Consider the following 21,007-nt stretch of genomic DNA (forward strand, 5'->3'; position numbering starts at 1 on the left):
GCAGGAGAAGGTATCTGGAAAGTATAAACAACTTTTATGCTTTCTAGGTATTTTTCCTGCATATCAATGTTCCTGCATTGAAATGGATTTAGCTGGCTTTGGGCAAATTCATATGCATTCAGCCATGTTCAGAAGTTCTGTTCAGTTCCTAGACGCACCCGACTTTAAAGTGACACTAAACTGAGGAGTTAAATCTTAAAAATACATTCAAGTACCTTAACTATTAACAAAAATGTCGTTAATTTGTCTATTACTCAGCTGTAGATCCTCAAATCATCTCTGAATTTGTGCTGACATTGTCGTTCCTGCTGGAGGGTGGCTACTTTTGTTCCCTATGATACCTGTGTGTGTTGTAAAGTAGCCAACCCACCAATCTCGCTCCCGTGATGCACTACAATCACACATTTACTTTACTAATTTGTAGGGTTGCACAGATACCAAGTACAGTACGCGGTACAAGTACGAGTACATGAACTGATACTTTTTGAGCTTCAAGACTAGACTAGAGAAAAATTCAAAAATTAGGAGGCCGCTGTCATTTGTAAGGAGCACACGGAGCTCCTGGGATTTGTACATCTCTGTTTTAATATACGATTTTGTTTTTATAAATATAAATAAAGGGATGCACAGATACCAGTTTTGTGAGTACTTGCCGAGTACTTACAAGTACGAGTACTGATACATTTTGGTTTATTGTCATGTGACAGTTTTTCTAAAACAATACAGACTAATGATTTCAGGACAGTGGTGGAGTGCCAGAGCCAGGTCCCAGCTGCAACCTCTGCAACCCTGGTACTTCTCATTAAAATGCTGAGTATCTGCACTGGTACTCGCAAAGTATCTGTGCATCCCTACTAATTTGTATTGAGATAGAGTTGAGTGTAGTACATCTCAGGAGGGAGCTTGGAGTAGTGGTTACTTTACAACACACACAGGGAATATGGGCCACCCTCCAGAAGGAAGGACAGTGTCAGCACCAACTCAGAGATGATTTGAGGATCTAGAGCTGAGTGATGTACAAATAAGTGACATTTTTGTTAAAGGAGAACTATGGGGTTAAGGCTTTTCCCCATAGTTCCCCTTAGGGTGACGGGAGGACACAAACTAGCGTCCTCCCGTCACCCTAGGCTCAGTATACTGCGACTGTTCCGCCAGTCAGCCCCCCCCCTTTCACGGCAGAGAGCCGTGACAGGATCGAGAGGTGAGCGAACGCTGGTATGGTGTTTGCTCACCTCCCGATCTACTAAGCCGATCTGTGACAGTCTCATTGTCACAGGTCGGCTAGAACTATGAGGTGAGTGAAAAGCACTCACCTCATAGTTCTCCTTTAATAGTTCAGGTACTTGAATGCATTTTTAATATTTAACTCCTTTTATGTTACTTTATAGCTCCACTCACATGGGTCGATTCCTGTAGCAGGAATCCCAGGTGTCATGTTGAGATGTGGCCACTGTACACATTGAAGTAAATGACAGGGTGACAGCGCATGTATCTGTAAGTCCGCATGTAATCATACATGGTACTTTACATGCAGTTTGGAATAGATGAATGTGACTGGATGCATCTTTCCTGCTGAGCAGCTGAGCATTGTTAAAGGAGAACTATGAGGTGAGTGCTTTTCACTCACCTCATAGTTCTAGCCGACCTGTGACAATGAGACTGTCACAGGTCGGCTCAGTAGATCGGGAGGTGAGCGAACACATACCGGGTTCGCTCGCCTCTCGATCCTGTCACGGCTCTCTGCCGTGACAGGGGAGGGGCTGGATTCCCCTCTCCCCGCTCCGATCTGCCAGCGCTGACTGGCGGAACGGACGGGGGAGGGGGCGGGTACAGCTGGCTCTGCCTCTAGATAGGCAGAGCCAGCTGTCACTCACGCAGCTGGGCGGATCCCGTCATCTACGTCGGGATCCGCTCCGGCTGCGGCGTCTCAGTATACCGCGAGCTGTAGCTCGCGGTATACTGAGCTTAGGGTAATGGGAGGACGCTAGTTTGTGTCCTCCCGTTACCCTAAGTAGAACTATGGGGAAAAACACTGACCCCATAGTTCTCCTTTAATAATACCCAAGTCTAATTGATAAAGCTTTGTAGAAAGCAGTGATAATTTGCTAAGTGCAGTAGCCCATAGGAGCCAATCAGTTCAAGTATATAATTTATTGCCCAGAAAAGTAGAATACGGTTTGCAGTAATTATGACATAACATTATGCAGAGAAAATAAATAGGTACAGTTACATATAAAATTGTTGCTATTATCAGAATTATTTGATGGGAGTAGTTTCTCTTTAACTGTACTTCATTTTTGCTGAGACCGCGATGTAAGTGAATGTGTTGCAAATTATCATTTGATTCTCCAGGCTGCATGCCATGATTGCTATAAACAAATATTTAAGTTCAAATTCTTTCACCCTTGCGATGCATAGTTAAGTTATATCATATGGGGATCGCATTTTTGTCTCTTCTCTTGCTGACCGCAGCATTTTCACTGTAGAGAATAATTGCTCATTTAAACAAGGTTCACTAAGGGAGGGCAGCATGGAATTTTATTATAGCTGCCACAGACTGTTGACTGCTTGACATTACCCCCATTTAAATCTTGATTGTCATTAACAGTGCAGAAAACTCTGCTAGGTACATAAATCATGGTAATAATATGCACTACCAGGGAGTGCCAAAGCAAAGATCCGTATTTGTACAACCTTCACAAAGGTGACATCTTCAAGGTTTGCTTTTGCTAGCAGTCAAGATCAGTGCTGCACACCATGTTTTTTAAAACCCTATGGAGAGAGAGATCTTTTAGGAACAGATAGATGTGTTTTTGTACTGTCTGAGGCTTTGTATGTGGCAAAGAAACTATTTATGCTACTTTCTAGTATTTCATTCATGTTGGAGGAAAGTACTAAATGAACTCCTTTTTACCAAAATAGACATTTTCTGTCTGTATGAATGCCAATTGAATTCCATATATTCCATGGGTGGCACACCTCATATAAGCATCCCGCTCTAGAATAGCTCACAAAAGTAGTAGTATGTGAAATGTCATGTTTGCAAGTCTCATGAATGTCAAAAAGGGGAGTTATAAGCTAAAGAGCTTTTCTTTCTCTTTTCTGCATTACAGGTGCTCTCTGATTTCATGGGATTAAAACGTATATTAATGTCTATGCATAGCCATAGTTTTGGATAGAGTAGAGAAGTGTTAGAGCCTGTCAGTGTCCCATTGGCAAGATTTCCCTTACCTCTTGTTCCGGTGACGACTCTAAAATGTAGGATGCAACAGGAAGTAAGAATTCCCCCTTTTAGACAGTTGACGCCAAAAGAGATGTCCGCATTGAAAGATTTACACTTTACCTTTTGTTTTGGTGACAACTCTAAAATGTAGGATTTCTTTCTCTGTGACAATGGTCACCAGGACAAATAGAGGGATACAGGGAGACAGCAATAAAAACCTGGCAGAGGTTCTAAACCTTTCCTACTCTAAAGAAAACCAAAAACAAGTTTTGCCTTTACATAAACGTTAATTTAAAAAATACAATACACACAGTTGCAGTGTTTTTTGGTCACTTGCATTCCTGTTTGAGTTTTTGAGTTGGAACATGGCCAGTGATTAATTAAAGATGATAATTAGTCTTAGTATAACCAATCACTTGATCATGTTATTAGCATAGGACCAACAGTCATTTGTTATAAGATGCTAGTGTCCAGAATTATCTCTTCCTGCGCTGATCAGGGTATTCTTTTTCTGCACTATAGCAGCATTCATTAGGCATCATAAACCCCCAACCTCTTCCCTTTCCTCGTAATACAATACTTTGCAAAAGACTGCTAAATTGTTCCGGAAACCCAAGAAATTGATGGGTGGCAACAGTGAAAAACAAGATGACAAACAACCAAAGCAGGATCACAATTGTACTTTTGGGATATGCCGTTTTAAACAAAGCAAATCAAATGTTATCATTCTGATCCTTGCAAAAGTTAACGCTCTCCCTGACCTTTTGGCTTGGACTGAAATCAATCCCACTTCATGTTGAAAACAGATAAGTGGTTTCCTGATGTCTGCTGGCTCTAGTAAGCTTGGACACTCATGTGTTTACAGCAAAATACCTTGATCTATTTGTAGACTGAAAATTGACTCGTGGATACTGGTCACAGTATATGCTCTTTATTTGCCAAGTGCCAGCAGATACGAAGTGCTGCATTGTTAAAACAAGATATTATTTAAATTTGTTGAAATCTGATCAGCAAGGGGTTCCATCCGTATTGAGCTATTAGTCAATCGTCCTACAAATTATGAGGAAAATTAACAAGTGGTGTAGTTCCAAAAGACAGTCTTTAGTTGCCCAGCTGCTGGGGAACAACAAACCCCCAGCATACCTTGCCAACCTTCTAGAACTTGAATATCTCTAAAGGTCATAGAGCCACAGCTTCTTAAACCTTCTGTAAACCCACATCAGGTCACCTAATTTATTTCACCTACAAAAGCGTGACATTCAAAGCACATTCTTTCTATTTGCACATATGACCAAATCTCATAGATCTAAGTTATTTCACTCTGGACCTTCCGGTTGTGCAGGAAACAAAAGAAATTGAACATAATAAAAGTGTATTAGTGTGAACGAGCTACAAAATCTATATTTCACTTTTTTGGACATGCCTTCATGTCAAAACATATAATGTCTACATATATCTTTTAGGATCTGTTTGACCATAAATTTGTAGCTCTACCTAGCTAAGGAGACCATTACAAGATGCTTCCTGTTAGGCATTTTCATTATTTTACAATATGGAGAATGAATCAGACAAAAGAGACTCCCACTGTGTCTGCAGGAAGAGTCAGACTTTGACATGGAGAAACACAGCTGAAAATGAGACATAAGATGCTGGTCACCAGAGATGTAGTTTGACATATTGCCCTAGGCACACATAAACAATGACAGCCTTTTGTATAAGATCTTTTCCTTTTGCCATGTAGTGTCTATAATTATTTTTAACAACTAATGCCCAACTAATTGCCCATTTAAAGTGACGCTGAACCCAAGTTAAATCTTAAAAATGCATTCAAGTACCCTATTGACATAAATGTATCTTATTTGTGTATCACTTGGCTGTAGGTCCTCAAATCATCTCTGAATTGGTGCTGACACTTTCCTTCCTTCTGGAGGGTGGCTATTTTTGTTCCCCATGGACCCTGCGTGTGTTGTAAAGAAGCCACCACTCTGAGCTCTTCCTGTGATGGACTACAATCTCATATTTGGAACGGTGGCTACTTAACAACACACAGCGACCATGGGGAACAAAAGTATCCACCCTCCAGGAGGAAGGATAGTGTCGGCATCAATTCAGAGATGATTTGAGGATCTACAGCCGAGTGATACACAAATAAGCTTCATTTTTGTTAATAAGGCACGTTTTTAAGTTTTAACTCCTGAGTTTAGTGTCACTTTAAAGTAGTATTAAACTCTCAAACCTATTAACAATAATGAATCCAGATTAAACAAATATACATTTGCCAGCAAAACATTGCTTTACATTTTTGCCCAAACACTTAAAATCATGATGTTTCTGAACCGCTGCTTCCAAGTTTTTTAAGCTTCCCTGAACTTCCTGTCCAGTACAAGATCACAAAGGACAGTGCAGACTCCAGCAACTGTTAATATACTAGCCTGGAGGAGAGGGGGCCACGGGGGAGGGAAGTAGCTTGATTTGCTGTGTCTGTGTGTTTGAGGAGAGGCACACAGCTTACTAGCACATACAAGGAGTCACCATAGAGCAGGTTATCAGGGCCAGAGCCCAGGAGACCAGCTGATTCTGCAGGAACTAAAACTTAAACATTAAGAAGCAGCATCCACTGTAAGTGATTTTACCAGCATTTGAAATAGCTTAAAATCCTTTTGACTTTAATATCATTTTAACTCTGCTGCCCTAAACACTGGCCAAGGTGGTGGGATGAATTACCTTCTTACCAAAATTAAAATTACTATTTAGAACTGACGATATCATTTGTTCAGCTTTCATTATATAAAGCCTGCGTGTGACAGCTGCAGTGGCCCACACCAGTTCTGAGTATTGGGAACAGTATATCTTACTCTTTCAATTCTTCTCCTTTAAAGTCCTTGGTTACGCACTTCTGATCATTGGGAAACAACTGTCTCACATGTGCTCCTGGTTGGGGTATATTCCATCATTGTCACTGTCAGTAACGGGTTCAGAGCAATGAAGTGCAGCAAAGCTAGAGCGAGTGCATGTAGACAGGACGTGGCTGAAAAAAAGTGAGGTGAGCAGTACTCGGATGCAAAAAAGGAAAAAAAAAGGTGACGGTGACATTTTATGAAAAAAAACAAGCATGGCAGTTGTTTAGGATAGATAGTACTTCAGAAAACTGAATGTTTGCTAGTTAGGGTTTAGATCTACCTTAACTGTTTGGCTAGACTTAGCTAGCACTGATCTATGGGGTATCCATTTTTTAGCTATTATGAATTTGTAGATTTTTTTCCATAAACTAATGCTGGGTTAAATACCTTTTTTATAAGTTTACGTCAGCCAGTAACTGATGGTTTTGGCCTGGCGGTAAGATGACAACTAATACACTACAGAGAATGCCCAGATCTCAGCTCTGCTGGAGCTATTGTCTGTTGCTAAATTTCTGCTTTTGGTTTCCAGGTTGAAGAGTAAAGCTATCCAATATCACTAGTTTTTCTCCCCCACCTTCTGTCAACTAAATGTTTTTCTGGCAGAGTTTAGAGATTCTAGGAAGGCCACTTCTAAGAAGAGCGTGGATCAGACCTTTGCTAATGCTTAAAATATTAAAGTGGCTGAACAGTCGGCCCTCTGCAAGGTGCATTAACTGCTCAATTGGAGCTTTGTGTAATCTATGTGTATTTTGTTCTACTTCAGGGCTTAAGGAGTTGTGACTTGAGTTATTTTGCAGTTTATTATTTTGTTCTGCTGTGACAGAATTAAAAAAATAAATGTTGTGCATATATAAAATCTAATGGCTTATTGATATAGCCATATGAGACATCCAAATTTTGTTATATCTTTACCAAAAATATTACATTTTAAAAAACATTTAGTGTAATTTTTATTTTAGATTGTGTTCTAATCATTCCTTGCTCTTCAGTAAAATTGTATACCAGCCCTAAAGTTGAAATGCCTACACTGGCTGCTCAAATGGAAGAGAAGATATATAGCTGGAAGGAGCGGCACCTTATGTCTCTTCTTTTCTTTGAGGTAACTAAAGCTCACGGCCCAATGAGGTGGGGAGGTCCAGAGTTAGAGTAAAGGCCAACACCACTGAACAGATATTTTATATGGTTGGAATCAGCTTCTTGTATATTTTTTTAACAGTACAATACTGAGATCCCCCCTTCTGGTGTCTCTATAATGTTTTTCATGAGGCCAGAGTAAAAATATAATTATTTCCTAGTTTAATCCAGCTATTAGTTTATTCTGCATTATGGAGAATCCATCAGAGTTGATGACACCATATTCGAGCTTTGCCATAGTCATGTCAGTTTGTATCCAAGTGTGAACCAAACATGTGATTCAACTCAACAGTAACCCTTCAAAACTGGAGTGGACCTTTTACTTGAGACTCAGAAGATGTGGTTCAAGCTAAAGCACCTACTGTATTTTGCGCTCCATAAGGCGCACCGGTCCATAGGACGCAGGGAAGTTCTGTGACAGCAGCTGAAGTTAGTGACAGCTGGGACAGGTGGCGCTGTGATTACAGTGCCACGGTCTCAGTGATCACACAGAGCAGACGAAGAATGGACGTTCTTCGTCTGCTCTAGGGGCTCTATGGTGAGCTCCTATGCCGTAGTCACGGGTCCCCCAGAGGAGCAGGGGACCCCGAAAACCACGGCGGGGGGCCCTGGACACGATCGCCGCCGCTCGGTTTGATACAAGTGATCTGATTAGATCACTTGTATTAAACGAGCAGTGGCTCCCACTGTACATCTAGCTCTGCTTGTCCGGAGCAGGGCTAAATGTACCAAAAACTACTCGCCCGGCACCCGAAACTGCATGTCCTGGACGTCGGGCGATAGGGATTCGCTCCATAAGACGCACAAACATTTTCCCCCCCCTTTTGGGGGGGGGGGGGAGAGGGGGGGGAGTGCGTCTTATGGAGCGAAAAATACGGTATGTAGCATGAGAGAACCAAATACTAGCTTCATAGGCAAAATAATATATTATGTTTAGACAGATCTTATTCTATTTTTTTTTGTAAAGTCCTGCTGTAAATATGACCTGTCATATGTAAAACTGCCATTTCCATGCCTCATCCTGGTGCTCTATGTATGTGCATGGATGACGACAGCCTCCAGTGCTGAGTGGAATCTGCAGCTATGACAAGTAACAGCCATCCTGACAAATTCCTTTTAAAAAACAAATTTAAGGGTCTCTACAGCTAAACATTTACCTGTCAGGGACTTAGGTGGTGAGGGATTGTTATGACTGGATTGCTATCAGGTTTGTATGCTACAGCCTTAACCATTATAACTTTTTCATTTTAATTTATATTATTGTGCATGCAACAGGGGTAAGAGAAACACTTCCACATGGGCGAGAACAGTCATGAACTGAGCCCTGAGCTATAACTTCTCGAGTCCTTATGATATATACGAATCCAGAGGGTGATTTAACTTCCGGATTGCACCTATAAGAGAAATAACAGACTGACTTTTTAATCACAACAAACCGGGAGAGTTTAATTTAAATGGATAACGCAAATACCCTTGTTGTCCTGGTTTAGATCAACCACCATAATGTCATATTTGGAACAATAATAGTTAAATTTTTTAGATATACTAATATTATTATTACATTTGTTAGGTAAAGTTTTTTTTGTGGTGGTATGGTGCAGCTATTTGTTTTCCCTATAGTACCAGCTTATAGCTTATTAGTATCCATAATGTTCCCTTCATTTACATGTTTTCGTTAATAACAAAGCCCCTATTCTTCCATTCTTATAGGGTACTTGCTCTCCTAAAGGACCTTCCCAGTTGCTCTGGAATAAATTATTGTCATAGTATCATTCAGCGACATGAATTGTTTTCTAACTGCGTCTTGAACTCAATCAGTTCTTTGATCTGTTTTTAATCATACTGAAAACAGTGTAAGAAGCATCAGCTAACCACAACTCAAGGGAATGCCTGATCTTCATCACATTCTTTTACCGAGTTTTAGAGTCCTGCTATCACTTAGCTTTTCATACTGGGAAGTCTACTTTTTTGCTTTCTCTTTTATGAATCAAATGCTGCCTTTAACTTGGCAAATCTCCTTTTTTAGTGTTGCCACAGAGCTCACTAAGTCACCCATTGCTTGTCACATAAATCGTACAAACAGCGCTCTTGTAATGATATTGAGGGGGTAGATAATGTGACCCTAACTAGTATGCAACCCTGAAACCCAGGAGGAGTGACTGTGGATATGCAAACCAGAAAGGGAAAACCAAAAGGGCGCAACACTAGGTCAGCTGACTGACCGGGTCGGACGAAACAGGGAAAATAATGTGACAAATGGATATAAAGGGCGAAAAACCAATGAACAGCTGAGGAAACAAAAGGATGAGCACTTACATTTTAGGTTGTGGGACCAGAGGGTGGACGGCCGGTGTGAAGGATCGGGACATCGGTGGTGTCTATCTGAAACTGGTGTGCCAGAAGATGTGCATCGTTGGATATGGATGTCACCAGCACTCCAGAAACGACAAAATAACAAAAGATTTTAGTGAATCTTCATTTTATTCACTTGAAAGGAATCGAAGATGTGCATCCACGCGGGGAGAGGAGGCTGTGGCAGCCTGCATTGCTTATCACATGACACTTTTCATCATAGAGACTATAACAACCTATGAAGGCACAATCCATAGGGTTAACAGCATGTAATAACCTTTCCTTTAATGACAGCTGGTATTTGACTTTCAGATTTTAACATAAATTAAGTTAGAATGATTTTCTCATCAGACCAGGATGTAATTGCAAGTTCAGAATTCCTTGACCTTCTACATACATAGCCAAATGCATTTTTTTATTTAAGTCAAACTCTCAGCAAATTTAAATTTAGGCCTATCAAACAAAAAAACAAAAAAACTTTCTAAATCTTTATTCCAAATGAAGTTAAGACCAATGTGCAGCAAAGCTGGTCTAATGGAGTACATGTGACGATAGTAAAATGCTGGCCTTGGCTATAATTTTGGGAGAGAAGATATACAGGGTTATTCAAAAAAGGGTGAAGAGTTTGCAGGAGGCAGAAGAAGTGAACAATATAGGCCAAAATAGCTGATTTGGAAAAATTCTCCAATTCAGTTCCCTTTCCAGTTCAGCTATGTCATCCTAGATTGTTCACTTCTACTGTCTTCTCCAAACTCTTCACCCTTTTGTAAATAACCCTGATAGTGCAGTGGTTGGCAACCTGTCAGTGCCTCATGGTACCTGTAGTTCCACAACAGCTGGAGTGCCAAGGTTGCCTACCCCTGATATAGTGCATTGCCCAGTAAGTAAGCAAGTCAGTTTTATTCGGTCATTTGTTTTGTGTAGCTTAGAAACCAAAGGAAGTGAGGTTGGCGATCTTTCCTTTGCTAGATTTGTAATACATTGCATTATGCTGCACATGCACAAATTGCTTGCTGTTGAAGTGGGACTAAAGTTATTAAACTGACTGCCAGGCATGTACAGTGCCATGTACAATCCTGGCATCTCTAAGGAGTAAGAGCCAGATGCCATGAAAGGGTAACTTCCATGTGCATGCAAGGGAGTTTTGACATCCTTGGCTGATTAATGGCTAAAGATAGAAGACTCTGGACGGTGGACCAAGAAGAAGACCATTAGAATGCGGCAGCAAAGAGGGGTAGCACAAGGGGTAGTGAAGGACACTCTGGGAGGTATGTCTACACAGCATACTTGCACATTATGGCAAGAGCTTTGGGGACTTGCTGCAGCACATTTTTACTTTAACGTCCATGCAAAACTATAAGTACAAGGGGTAACAATGCTGCAGTGATGTAACTTTGGAGCAAACATTGTAATGGGTCTACTGGCAGCATCAGCAGGTAAACTATGTTACAGGGGGGGGCTCATATAAACAGTAGATGCCGTATTATTACTTTTGACAGAGTGCGTCATTTTGTTCCTTTGACCATAGTTCTACTTTTAAGTCTAAAATTAGTTAAGGCTTTTAAACTACCAAAACTAGAACCAAGCTAAATACACAGATGAAATACAAATATGGCAGTTGTTTTACCTGCCAAATGATGTGTTTTTATGTCAGACTTGTTCTGAAATTTGCTGCAGGGAAGGAAACCTGATTTTCTCTGCTGCAGTTCAGTAGCACTTACAGGTCTTATCCCTCCCACAGCCTATGACTTGACAGTGACTGCAGAAGAAGCAGCCAGTGGGTCTCATCTCTTTTTCACTCCAATTCCTCCTCCTAATAGCTTGTTTCTTGTTAGCACACGAGCACTGTAGCACAACTGATTGGCCCCTTGCACTCCATCTTTTTATCCCAGTCTGAGCCCTGCTGGTAAAGTGATTGCAGGAGGCTGATACCAGGTCAAATCTAGGTACTCTCACAGCTTGCATTTAAAAAATACCGGTACATTTAATGGTGCATTAATGATTACAGAGCTGCATTCATTTGTGTCTTTTATATCTGCTTAGAGTTCAGTTTTACACAACATAGATCGCTATGATATTGTGTAATGAACTAATGCAGATCTAAGTATAAACTCATTCCAACTTCTCTGTATTGAAGCTTTGAAGTTTTATTTTAATTTTTGGTGCTGCTGGGCATTGTAAAAAAATCACATGTAAACCTCACAAATGCCAGTTAATGCAAGTACAGGACATTGTGTTCCTTGCCAGCGGTAATCTAAAATGAACTTGTCTTCTTTGATTGGCTGACTGTTTCAAAAGATGATAAATGTAACCCGTGATTCCTTCTAAAAAAGTAAATTGCACAAAGCCAAGATCGTTTGTGAAATCCTGTCTAAACGAAGTCACTTAACAAATGAAATGCATGTTATGACATCAGACTCTACATAAACACACTTTATTCGATCCTCTTTATTTTTATTTGCCTTACTCGCAGCTGCGGAGCCTCCCAAGTGTCAATAATGTTGGGAAAGTTAATCACAGCACCGGCTATGATTTCGTAGGACTCTCCTTATTTGGGAAACACTAACGGGAAGGACTTTCTATAGGGAATTGACTGTCAAAATGGCAGACCTTGAAACCGCTTAGAGAATGACGTCTTGTAAGAGGCCCCTGTGTAACCCTAACTACAAAAGTTGTGTTTCCTTGAAGCCGTACAGCTGGTTCTTCTCAGTAATTGATGTTTTCTGTTCATTTTCTTCTGTCAAGCAAAAATAATTGTTTTGACACTTCCATCACACAGCAGTTGCATTCTGATAGAAAAATAAGAAAAATATGGTAAACATTTTATGATTTAAAGAAGGGCAACTCCGGGTTATCTTAACCCTTGCAGTAGGGCTACCCACACACTGCAAGGTTAAGTGTCCACTTTGTCTAGGGAGATAACGTAGAGTTATACTCACCCGAACACAAAACCCTGCTGGCTGCTAGACTGATCCCGTCAGCCTTGCTCCCCATCCGATTTAGCAGTCCAAGGTCCTATAAGTCATCACGTCCTATACAGTGTATTAAACGTGAGGACGGCATGGGACATCCCATCGCTGGAGTGGAGGGGAAGACAGGCTGCAGGGACCAGTCTACGAGCCAGTTGGGATCATGGTTCAGGTTGTTGTTTTAGCTCCCTAGACAAAATGAGCAGTTAACGGCAAGGGTTAAGATTTTATTTGCCTGGAGAATTTAGATGAACTTTCTGGTCTTGTTCCAACTACGATTTTTGAATTATTTTTAAATAAAGAATTCGGAAATTCTACACACACATGGAACATGGATGAGACCACTAAAAAACAAACCCAGGAGTGCTACCAAAGTTTCAGAATATTTTGAAGTGCAAAATCTTCAATAAGCTTTCATACAGTATAATAGAGAGCCAAAGTAAAAACATGAACACAAGTTAATTAGCTGCACTCAATCTGCTAGTGGGTAGAGTCAAAGCACCATGCATGGAGAAAAAACAAATCTCTAAGTCTCTATATCTGTCTACCTGTGGGGGTGCAGGGTATGTTGAGGTGACCAAGTATGCTTAGCATATTAGCACATTATTAAAGACTTACCCTCCAAACCAAATCTTCGCCCCAGTTATCTCCCAGGTTTCGAGTCTTTGGCTGCTTAAATTGGCCGGGTGCTTGCTCATTTGCAGTATTACTTCATTTTGGCATACCGGGTCAGTGTACAGAAAAAAAATGCTGATTGGCTTCAAGAAGCTTTTATGGTAGAAGAAACTAACATAAAAAGCTTGCGGATTGGAAATTTTAGTTTTTTACAATTTTACAAAGTATGCACTCCATTCAGGTCCCCACACAGCATAATGGCAGGCTGCAGTGCGATGACCCATGGTGTGGTCTAGTGGGCTGTGAAAAATATGCACCACACTGCAGATCACAATGCAGTCACCTAGCAGTGACTGGAATTTTCCATCAACTATATATAATGTGAATAATTGTGTCTACAGAATCCGCAATCTTGACTTTCGCAGAACTTGTGCAGTATGATAAGTAGAGAGTGGTATATGAATTGCCATTAGTGGTGACTAGGCTCAAAGTATATAGCGATTTCAACTTTTTAAGATTCTTTTTCTACCGAATAATATAAATTTAAGCTAATTTGCAGCAACCATTGCAAGCCTATCCTTGTTCGTCCCAAATTGCTGGGCCCTAGGCAATAAGGCTTATTGGAAATCTGACCTCATAATTCCAGACTGTTAAGATAGCTGTTTTTGCTCCAGGGTCAAGAAGCGATCACAGGTATTAACATCCCCTGAATGAACCTTTAGAATCTCAGCACTGAAATCTGGAAAGTTATATATGGTTCTTGTGGGCTGTTAGCAGACAGGGTCCACGAGCCAGTTGGAATCTAACTAAAACTGTCTTATGTGTTCTTCCAGAAAATGAAAAATAATCATGAGCAGCCTCCTCTTGTCCTGTCTGCGATACTTAGAAATGTTCTAATAAAAAAAACATGGAATTAGTTGTTTTCCAACTCGAATAATTCACAATATAAACAACACTTTTTATAGACGACGCCATTTTTTTTGGTGTTGTTTTTGTTATTACATGTTGGACTAGAAAACTGTATTGTTAAAGCTTAGCTAGGGAACCCCTTATCTATAAACTTAATGCTAAAAACAGTATCCAGAACTGGACACACTGATACTTCTATTAATAACATCCTTACGAGCAATTTCGCTGATTATCACCCAGTCTAGTAAAGATTGGACCGTGTTGCCTGAAAACTTTTTATAATTAAGGATATTATAAATGATGCGTATGAAGCTCAGCATATGGATGTAAGGAAACTGCTTGCTGCTATTTATATATGTTAGTGGCTAATTGACAAGATATCATCTGGTACAAAGACACTGATTATAAAAAAAATTAGTTTAAGGACATTGCATGTCCTACATTCTGCAGCTTTTGCTGGTTTTTTTTTGATGGCTTTGGTCAATAAGAAATCGTGGACATTGATAAGATTAGAGTATCACTTTAGATAATCTTTGTTGAAGAAATAAACAGACAAAATAGTTTTTATTGTTTAGTTTTGGGATACAGTTATACTCACCCGATCCTCAGAGCCAGCTTGCTCTTGGAACAGTCCCTGGAGCCTCTCTCCCCGTCCATTGCAGTAGTCTAAGGTTCCATAAATCATCTCATTTTATACACAGTGTAAAGACGTGAGTACGCAAAACAACATTCCAATGCTGCAGCGTCGGAAAGGAGACAGGCCTCAGGGACTGGAGAAAAAGGCAGCTGGCTCCATGGTTCAGGTGAGAGAACTTTTTTTATTTGAGCACCTGGGGAAAAACGAGCACTTAACCCTTGCAGTGCGGTGGTTGCCCTACTAGAAGGGTTAAGTACATTTGTGTCTGGAGTACTTCTTTAAATCGCCCCAACCCCTTCCCAGAAAAAGTAATGGATGCCTCCAATGAAGTCATTTAGCTATCTACCTGTTTTTAAAATGACCTGAGACATAAATTTTATGTGGTTTGATATCTGCAATTTTTCTAATTCAATGTAATCCTGTGGGTATTTTTTATACATATAAGAATAGCCAGAAATGTTTGAAAAAGGAAGGAGGGAGAAAATGACCCAGCAATGCTGACCCATGGGAATGGAGAAGAAAGTGTGATTAAATATAAGTTAAAAAGTAAAATATGAACAGCCAATGTGTACTTCAATGACACAGGTGTCTACAGTATCTGCTCTTTTTATGCCTATGAACAAGATCCCAGGAGTGCCTGGACGGAAGACAAGCTTTTCCATCATTGTGAGGTATATGGTAAAGCTGGCCATACACCATTAAAATGTTGATGGAAAATATTTGTTTGCAGAACATTTGTTTCGATTTTTTTAAAAATAGTTAATGGGGTCAAATGCATGATCGTTTTTCACCGTAGTGATAAAAAAACAAAACGAAGGAGCAGGTTGGAAATTTTTCCTCAAACAATTTGTAACAGTGAATGTGGTTTGCATTTGCAAAACTCCATTCATTCCAAAATAGAATGTCAAAATCAAACTAAATGTCAACACAATATTCATCAAGTCTCTAATAACATTTGTGACGACATGGTGATCAGTTTATGTGTATTGGTTAAGTTAAATGTGTATTGGTATTGAGTTATGTTTGAGTGCGTTATGCTGTGTGACCTGGTTATGGAAAGACTATCAGCACCATCCCTCGTTATCTCCCATTGTTCTCTGAGGGAGCTCAGAACAATGACATTCTGGCCAGGCTCTTGCCATGGCTGTCTGGAGTTCGTTAGCAGGTGGACACCTGTGGTGTTGAGCAGATCGATGGTCTGGGAGGAGGGGAGGTGGATGTGATGGGATTATATTCTGATTTCATCACTTGCTGTATATAAGTTTGTGCAGTTGCTCAATAAATCAGAGTTTGTTTACCTACACTCAAGCCTTGGCGAGTGACTGGGGAAACTGGGAGCTACAGATCTTCAGGTTCCAATATCTCCTGAGCAAGGAAGAAGACAGCGGCGGACATACTCATCCTGAGTACGGGGGTCCGTCACAACATTATCGAATGAAAGATCATATGAATATGAACTGAACAGTCATACGAAAATCATCCGGAGTATGGCCAGCTTTAGAAATAATTTAGAATAAAAAATGCAAAATGGAAAGAATACAATCTAAGAAAACCTGTATGTTCCAGTCTGTACTTACCCTTCCTAAGTTCCCAGTCACCCCATCCACCAGGAAAGCCCAAAGATTACCTGGTAGGTCTTTGTATGGGGAAAAATGTGATCCTGCCTCACACAATAGAGTGCTTAAGGCCTGAGCAGTCAGTAGCCTGCCACAAGACAGAGAGAAGCGTGACTAACCCTGTGTTCGTTTCAACACAGAAAGTGAAAACCTGAACAGTTTTTTTGGTGGTCTGCCAGTGGGGTGGTGTGGATGGGGTAAGGACAGGCTACTTATGTTCCTCCTATCCAGTGACCCTGTTACTTTGCCTAGTATGAACAAAGTACGAAAGTTAGATGGCCTTTTTATTTGGATGACCCCTGGGAAGGGTGAGTTTTTCTGATGAGGAGTTCTAATTAAAGCCCTGGAACTCATCACAATAATTGGATCTCCTAGTTTGCCTGAATGATTATTTGAATTTCCCAGAGGTGAAACTGTATATGTGATCTGATAAAGAAATGCCATGCATAGCCTGCTGCTGCTATGATTACTTCTAGGATTAACAGCCTGGGAATTATGGAAATAATAATGGCTTGTATATCATTTTATGGACGTTTGTGTTTTCAATATTAGAATGACGCAGGTTGCCATGTAATGCTGTATATACAGCATAAATAAATAAATATAAATAAATAAAAAACAAATAAATAAATCTGATGGAGTCTGTATATGAGTGGTTTCCTTCCCCAACCCAGAATTGTACTGGTTGGTTATTTGGCTTCCATCCAAATAGGCTCTTTTTGTTCTTGCATGATTGGGGTAAGTACCATAAAGTATATTTCCACTTTTGCAGTTATCTTTGACAAACCCCCCTACTATATGTTACATGTTTGCATTCACTCAGTATACATAAAAACAAATATAACAAATATAAAGTAGGTGCTATCTCAATTTGACTGCAAAAGTGGAAATACAGTTAAAGGAGCAAGCTCCTTCGGGGGATAAGGGCTCATGTTTATGTACTTGGCAAAGCCCTATGGATTTTGTTTGTGTATAACATGCTTTAAGAGTTAAAAAGATATTGGCACACACACAAAGATTGCAGGCTTATTAGAACAGCTGCGCTTTAAAGAACAATATCATAATTCTGAAACAGACACTTGAGATTGCACAGTTCACTTGAGTTTCTGGATACCATGTTGCCTACTTGTTTAGCTAAAGATCTTTGTTCATGTCACGCATTCAGATATGATTTGCATGGATTATTAAAGGACTTGGAGTACTCAAAGATCATTCTCAAAGTCTAGGCAGATTAAGTACTATGATTATCTTGACAGGTATTGATATATGGCTGTTATTTTTGGTTTGCATGACCTGTAACTTACATTTTATTGTAATCGTTTTTATATAATTATGTATCAAATGTGCAAAGTCCTCCAAAACCTGTCAGGTATAGAAAATAAATAGAAGATTTTTAAAGGGTAATTACACTTTCCCAGGTTAATTGTGGAAAATATGCTCCTTCCCCTCCGCCAGTGCTGGTGTACTATCTGTACCCCATACTGCTGTGTAGTGCAGCTCTACACTCTGAATTTGGAATTTCTCTCGCAAATGGTGGGAACTTATTGGTTACTGCAGTCACCTGACCGAACTGACCAATGAGAAGTGCTTCTGACCACACTGACCAATGAGAAGTGCTTCTTGCTTTCTTGCTCACCATTTGCATTGAAAATGCTCACCATTTTTGTACAAAAGTCAATTTATCTATGTGTGCATTAGTATGTAGAGTAGGGAAAGATCAGAACCCTTGTCATGTTTTTATTGCTGTTTGTGTCCCCACTGTATAGGTTCATCCTCTCTATTTGTCCTGATGACCATTGGCACAGAGAAAGTCATGGGAAATCCAAAATTTTACAGTTGTCACCAGAATGGAAGTAGGGGGTATATGTTCCAATGGGGGCACTTGTTCTGATGACAGCTGTCTAAGATGATATTTTCCCCTTATTAGCAGGGATTTCCTTGTACGTGTTGCATCTTTGGGGCAGGATGTAAAGGAAAATATTCCTGAAAACCATTCTCTACTCTATCTAAAGCTAAAAAGAAAAGTTTTGGTTATACATACTTATATACATACATAACACTCAGTATTCATTAATAAACATCATGTTTTTATACCTGTTTAACAGTGAAAAATAGGTAGATATTACATTTCAGTAAGAAATCTTTGAATATTGCGCTGTTTATAGAAAGTAGGTCTAATAATGTATATGACAATGGAGCAACAGTAAGGCCCCATTCACACTAAGGCAACAGCGTTTCAGCTAATTTACCGCACTTTTTTAGGAAGTTCGATTTGCGCTTTTTTATACGCGTTTCAGCTTAAAATCCACTGATCAGCATGTTTCCATTGAGGTCTGTATGGAAAACGTGCTGATCAACATGACTAAAGTAGCTCAGGGAGCATTTCAGGCAACAAGCTTTTGCGTGAACAGCCCCCATAAGAATGTATGGGATTTTCAATGTTGGCGTTTCAGCATTGAAAAATCCGCACAACGAAAACGCCCTGGTGTGAACGGGGCCTAATAGACAAAGGATGTTGTCTTAGATACCAAAGGATACAAAGTATATTATTGACCTGTGAAATTCTTCACAAGGAGAGTTGAAATACAAGACCTAAAACAGTCAATTCTTTGTGTTTTTCATGAAGAGAAGGATAAAAGTTGAACATGGGCAAAAGTGTTGTTTTTCTATTGATATAATCCATTTTAAAAGAAGGTTCTAAGTTATTAAGCATTTTCATAAATAGTCAACACTATTCACAGTAACTACCACAAATTCAAGGAACACGACTATTTCTAAGGAGCTGTGCAATACATAGAAACGTCCCCAATTTGGAAACGGACTATGTTAAAAAACCTGACTCTATCTCTTCCCCCTCTATCTAAAGGCAAGAAAAACATTTGACTGGAGTTCTACTTTTGGTTGGCCACAGGGGCAAAAGAATGGAAATAAAGGATGAGACCTTTAGATAACCCTCCCTTCACCCAACATGCATATCCTTTATTCAACACATTTAGTCCCTTTTCACTGTCTATGAGACACAGTAAAGGGAAAAAACAGATTATCTTTAGTTATCTCTGCTTTATCTGTCAGACAGATAATTCACTAGCTAATGTTCCTGATGCTGGTCTCCCACGGTTTACTAATACAGATGTTTACACCCCTGGGAACATCATCACATGTCTGCACCAAACTTTTTTTTTGTGATTATATTTTTTGGAGGACAGCTTTAGAGCTGTTGAACATTTAGGCTATTCTTCTTTTGATTCAGCATTCTTCCTAACTGCACCGAGTGGTAGCATATACACAATGAGATCGGACTGATCCGTGAAGTTGGCATGCTCCTCACACCCTATTGGATGGTCTGTCTATCCTCACTTATCTACAGTAGACTTAACTGCTTCAGTGCAGGTGCATTTTAGAAATCTAATCTGCACAAAAATAAGTTTCTATATTTATAGTAGCACTAACATTTGCTACAAATACAATAAAGCTCTCCTTAACTATATAGGTTGATATAGGCCCTTGCCAATGTCAATCAGTGATTTAGCTTTTAGTATGCATCCATATGCATGGGGCTTTACACTCAAAATACATCTTTGTTTATAAAAACTGCAGGTTTATAGTGTACCCCAAGCAAAGTGACTTGTGGAAAGCTCATCTTCAAAATTACCCCCTGCAATGTCACAGAGAGGACCTGTTTGTAGGACCAAAACTTGCACCATGCAGAGTGAATTAAGGTGTGTAATGTGCAGGCCCAAGGGTTGCTCAGGAACAAGCTCTATTTAAGTTATTTTACATTCTAGCATTGCAGTTCCATTTTTGTGAACCAAATGGCTAGTTACTGTAAAGTAGATTATTTCTTATATTTTGAAGGTTCACCGCAAAATAATCTGCAAAATCTGTCCAATAAAAAAATCTTGGCAGAGTGTCAAAGCATAATCACATTCTTAACCCTGAGGTTTCCTGGAGTAATACGTTACATTGTGGCTCTGGGGGGTGTCTGAAAGCAAGCACTAGGACACACTATTGAAATTCTTAGTGATCAGCAAACCAACAAGAGGTCATTCCTGGCCTAGAAACACAGAGAGTTCATCAGATAAACCAGCATCCTGAAAGCCTTCAAAACAAAGAAATTCCCAATCGGTTCTCAGACCTCAAACAATTCTGAGTGAATATTCCTTCCTGCTAAACCAAAACACAAGCAGGAAGTCCTTTAATCAGGATCCTTGACGAACAAGGGTAACAGGGTGTCAGAGAAGGGAAACACCAAGCATTTTATAAACACATAAGCTCTCAACTTGTAAACATCAGTAAATATGCAAAGATTACTCACACTAGTTTAGCACTGCCTTCCATCATTTCTTTTCAGAGATCACCTTAGATAAAATATAAAGCATTTTATCATCCTCATAAAGCCCCCGATGCCCATATTTTTTTCAAGGGCTTCTGTAAAAGAAAAGATTTCCGACAGGCACTGACATAGATCTTCCTTTTGATGAGATCTATAAGATCTTTAACGTCCGACACGCTAGCAGGTGTACCCTTTGTGTGCTGTGGTTCCTCCCGCCAGCCTTTACTTCACTACTATTTTTGTGATGTTAAGTTTGGCACATCATACCAGAGTGCACACTGGAGGACCAGCCATCTGACACACCCAGAAGTGTGCATGT

At 39.9% G+C, this 21,007-nt stretch overlaps 1 protein-coding gene across 1 annotated transcript in view; it reads left to right on the top strand.

Annotated features, from left to right (window-relative positions):
• Positions 1 to 21,007, top strand: part of TGFBR3 (transforming growth factor beta receptor 3) — a 186,226-nt gene that overhangs the window by 67,234 nt on the left and 97,985 nt on the right. The gene's annotated exons all lie outside the window — the stretch shown is intronic.

The sequence above is a fragment of the Nanorana parkeri genome, unplaced genomic scaffold (assembly GCF_000935625.1).
Source record: "Nanorana parkeri isolate BGI_ZX_2015 unplaced genomic scaffold, ASM93562v1 scaffold811, whole genome shotgun sequence".
Taxonomy (NCBI): domain Eukaryota; kingdom Metazoa; phylum Chordata; class Amphibia; order Anura; family Dicroglossidae; genus Nanorana; species Nanorana parkeri.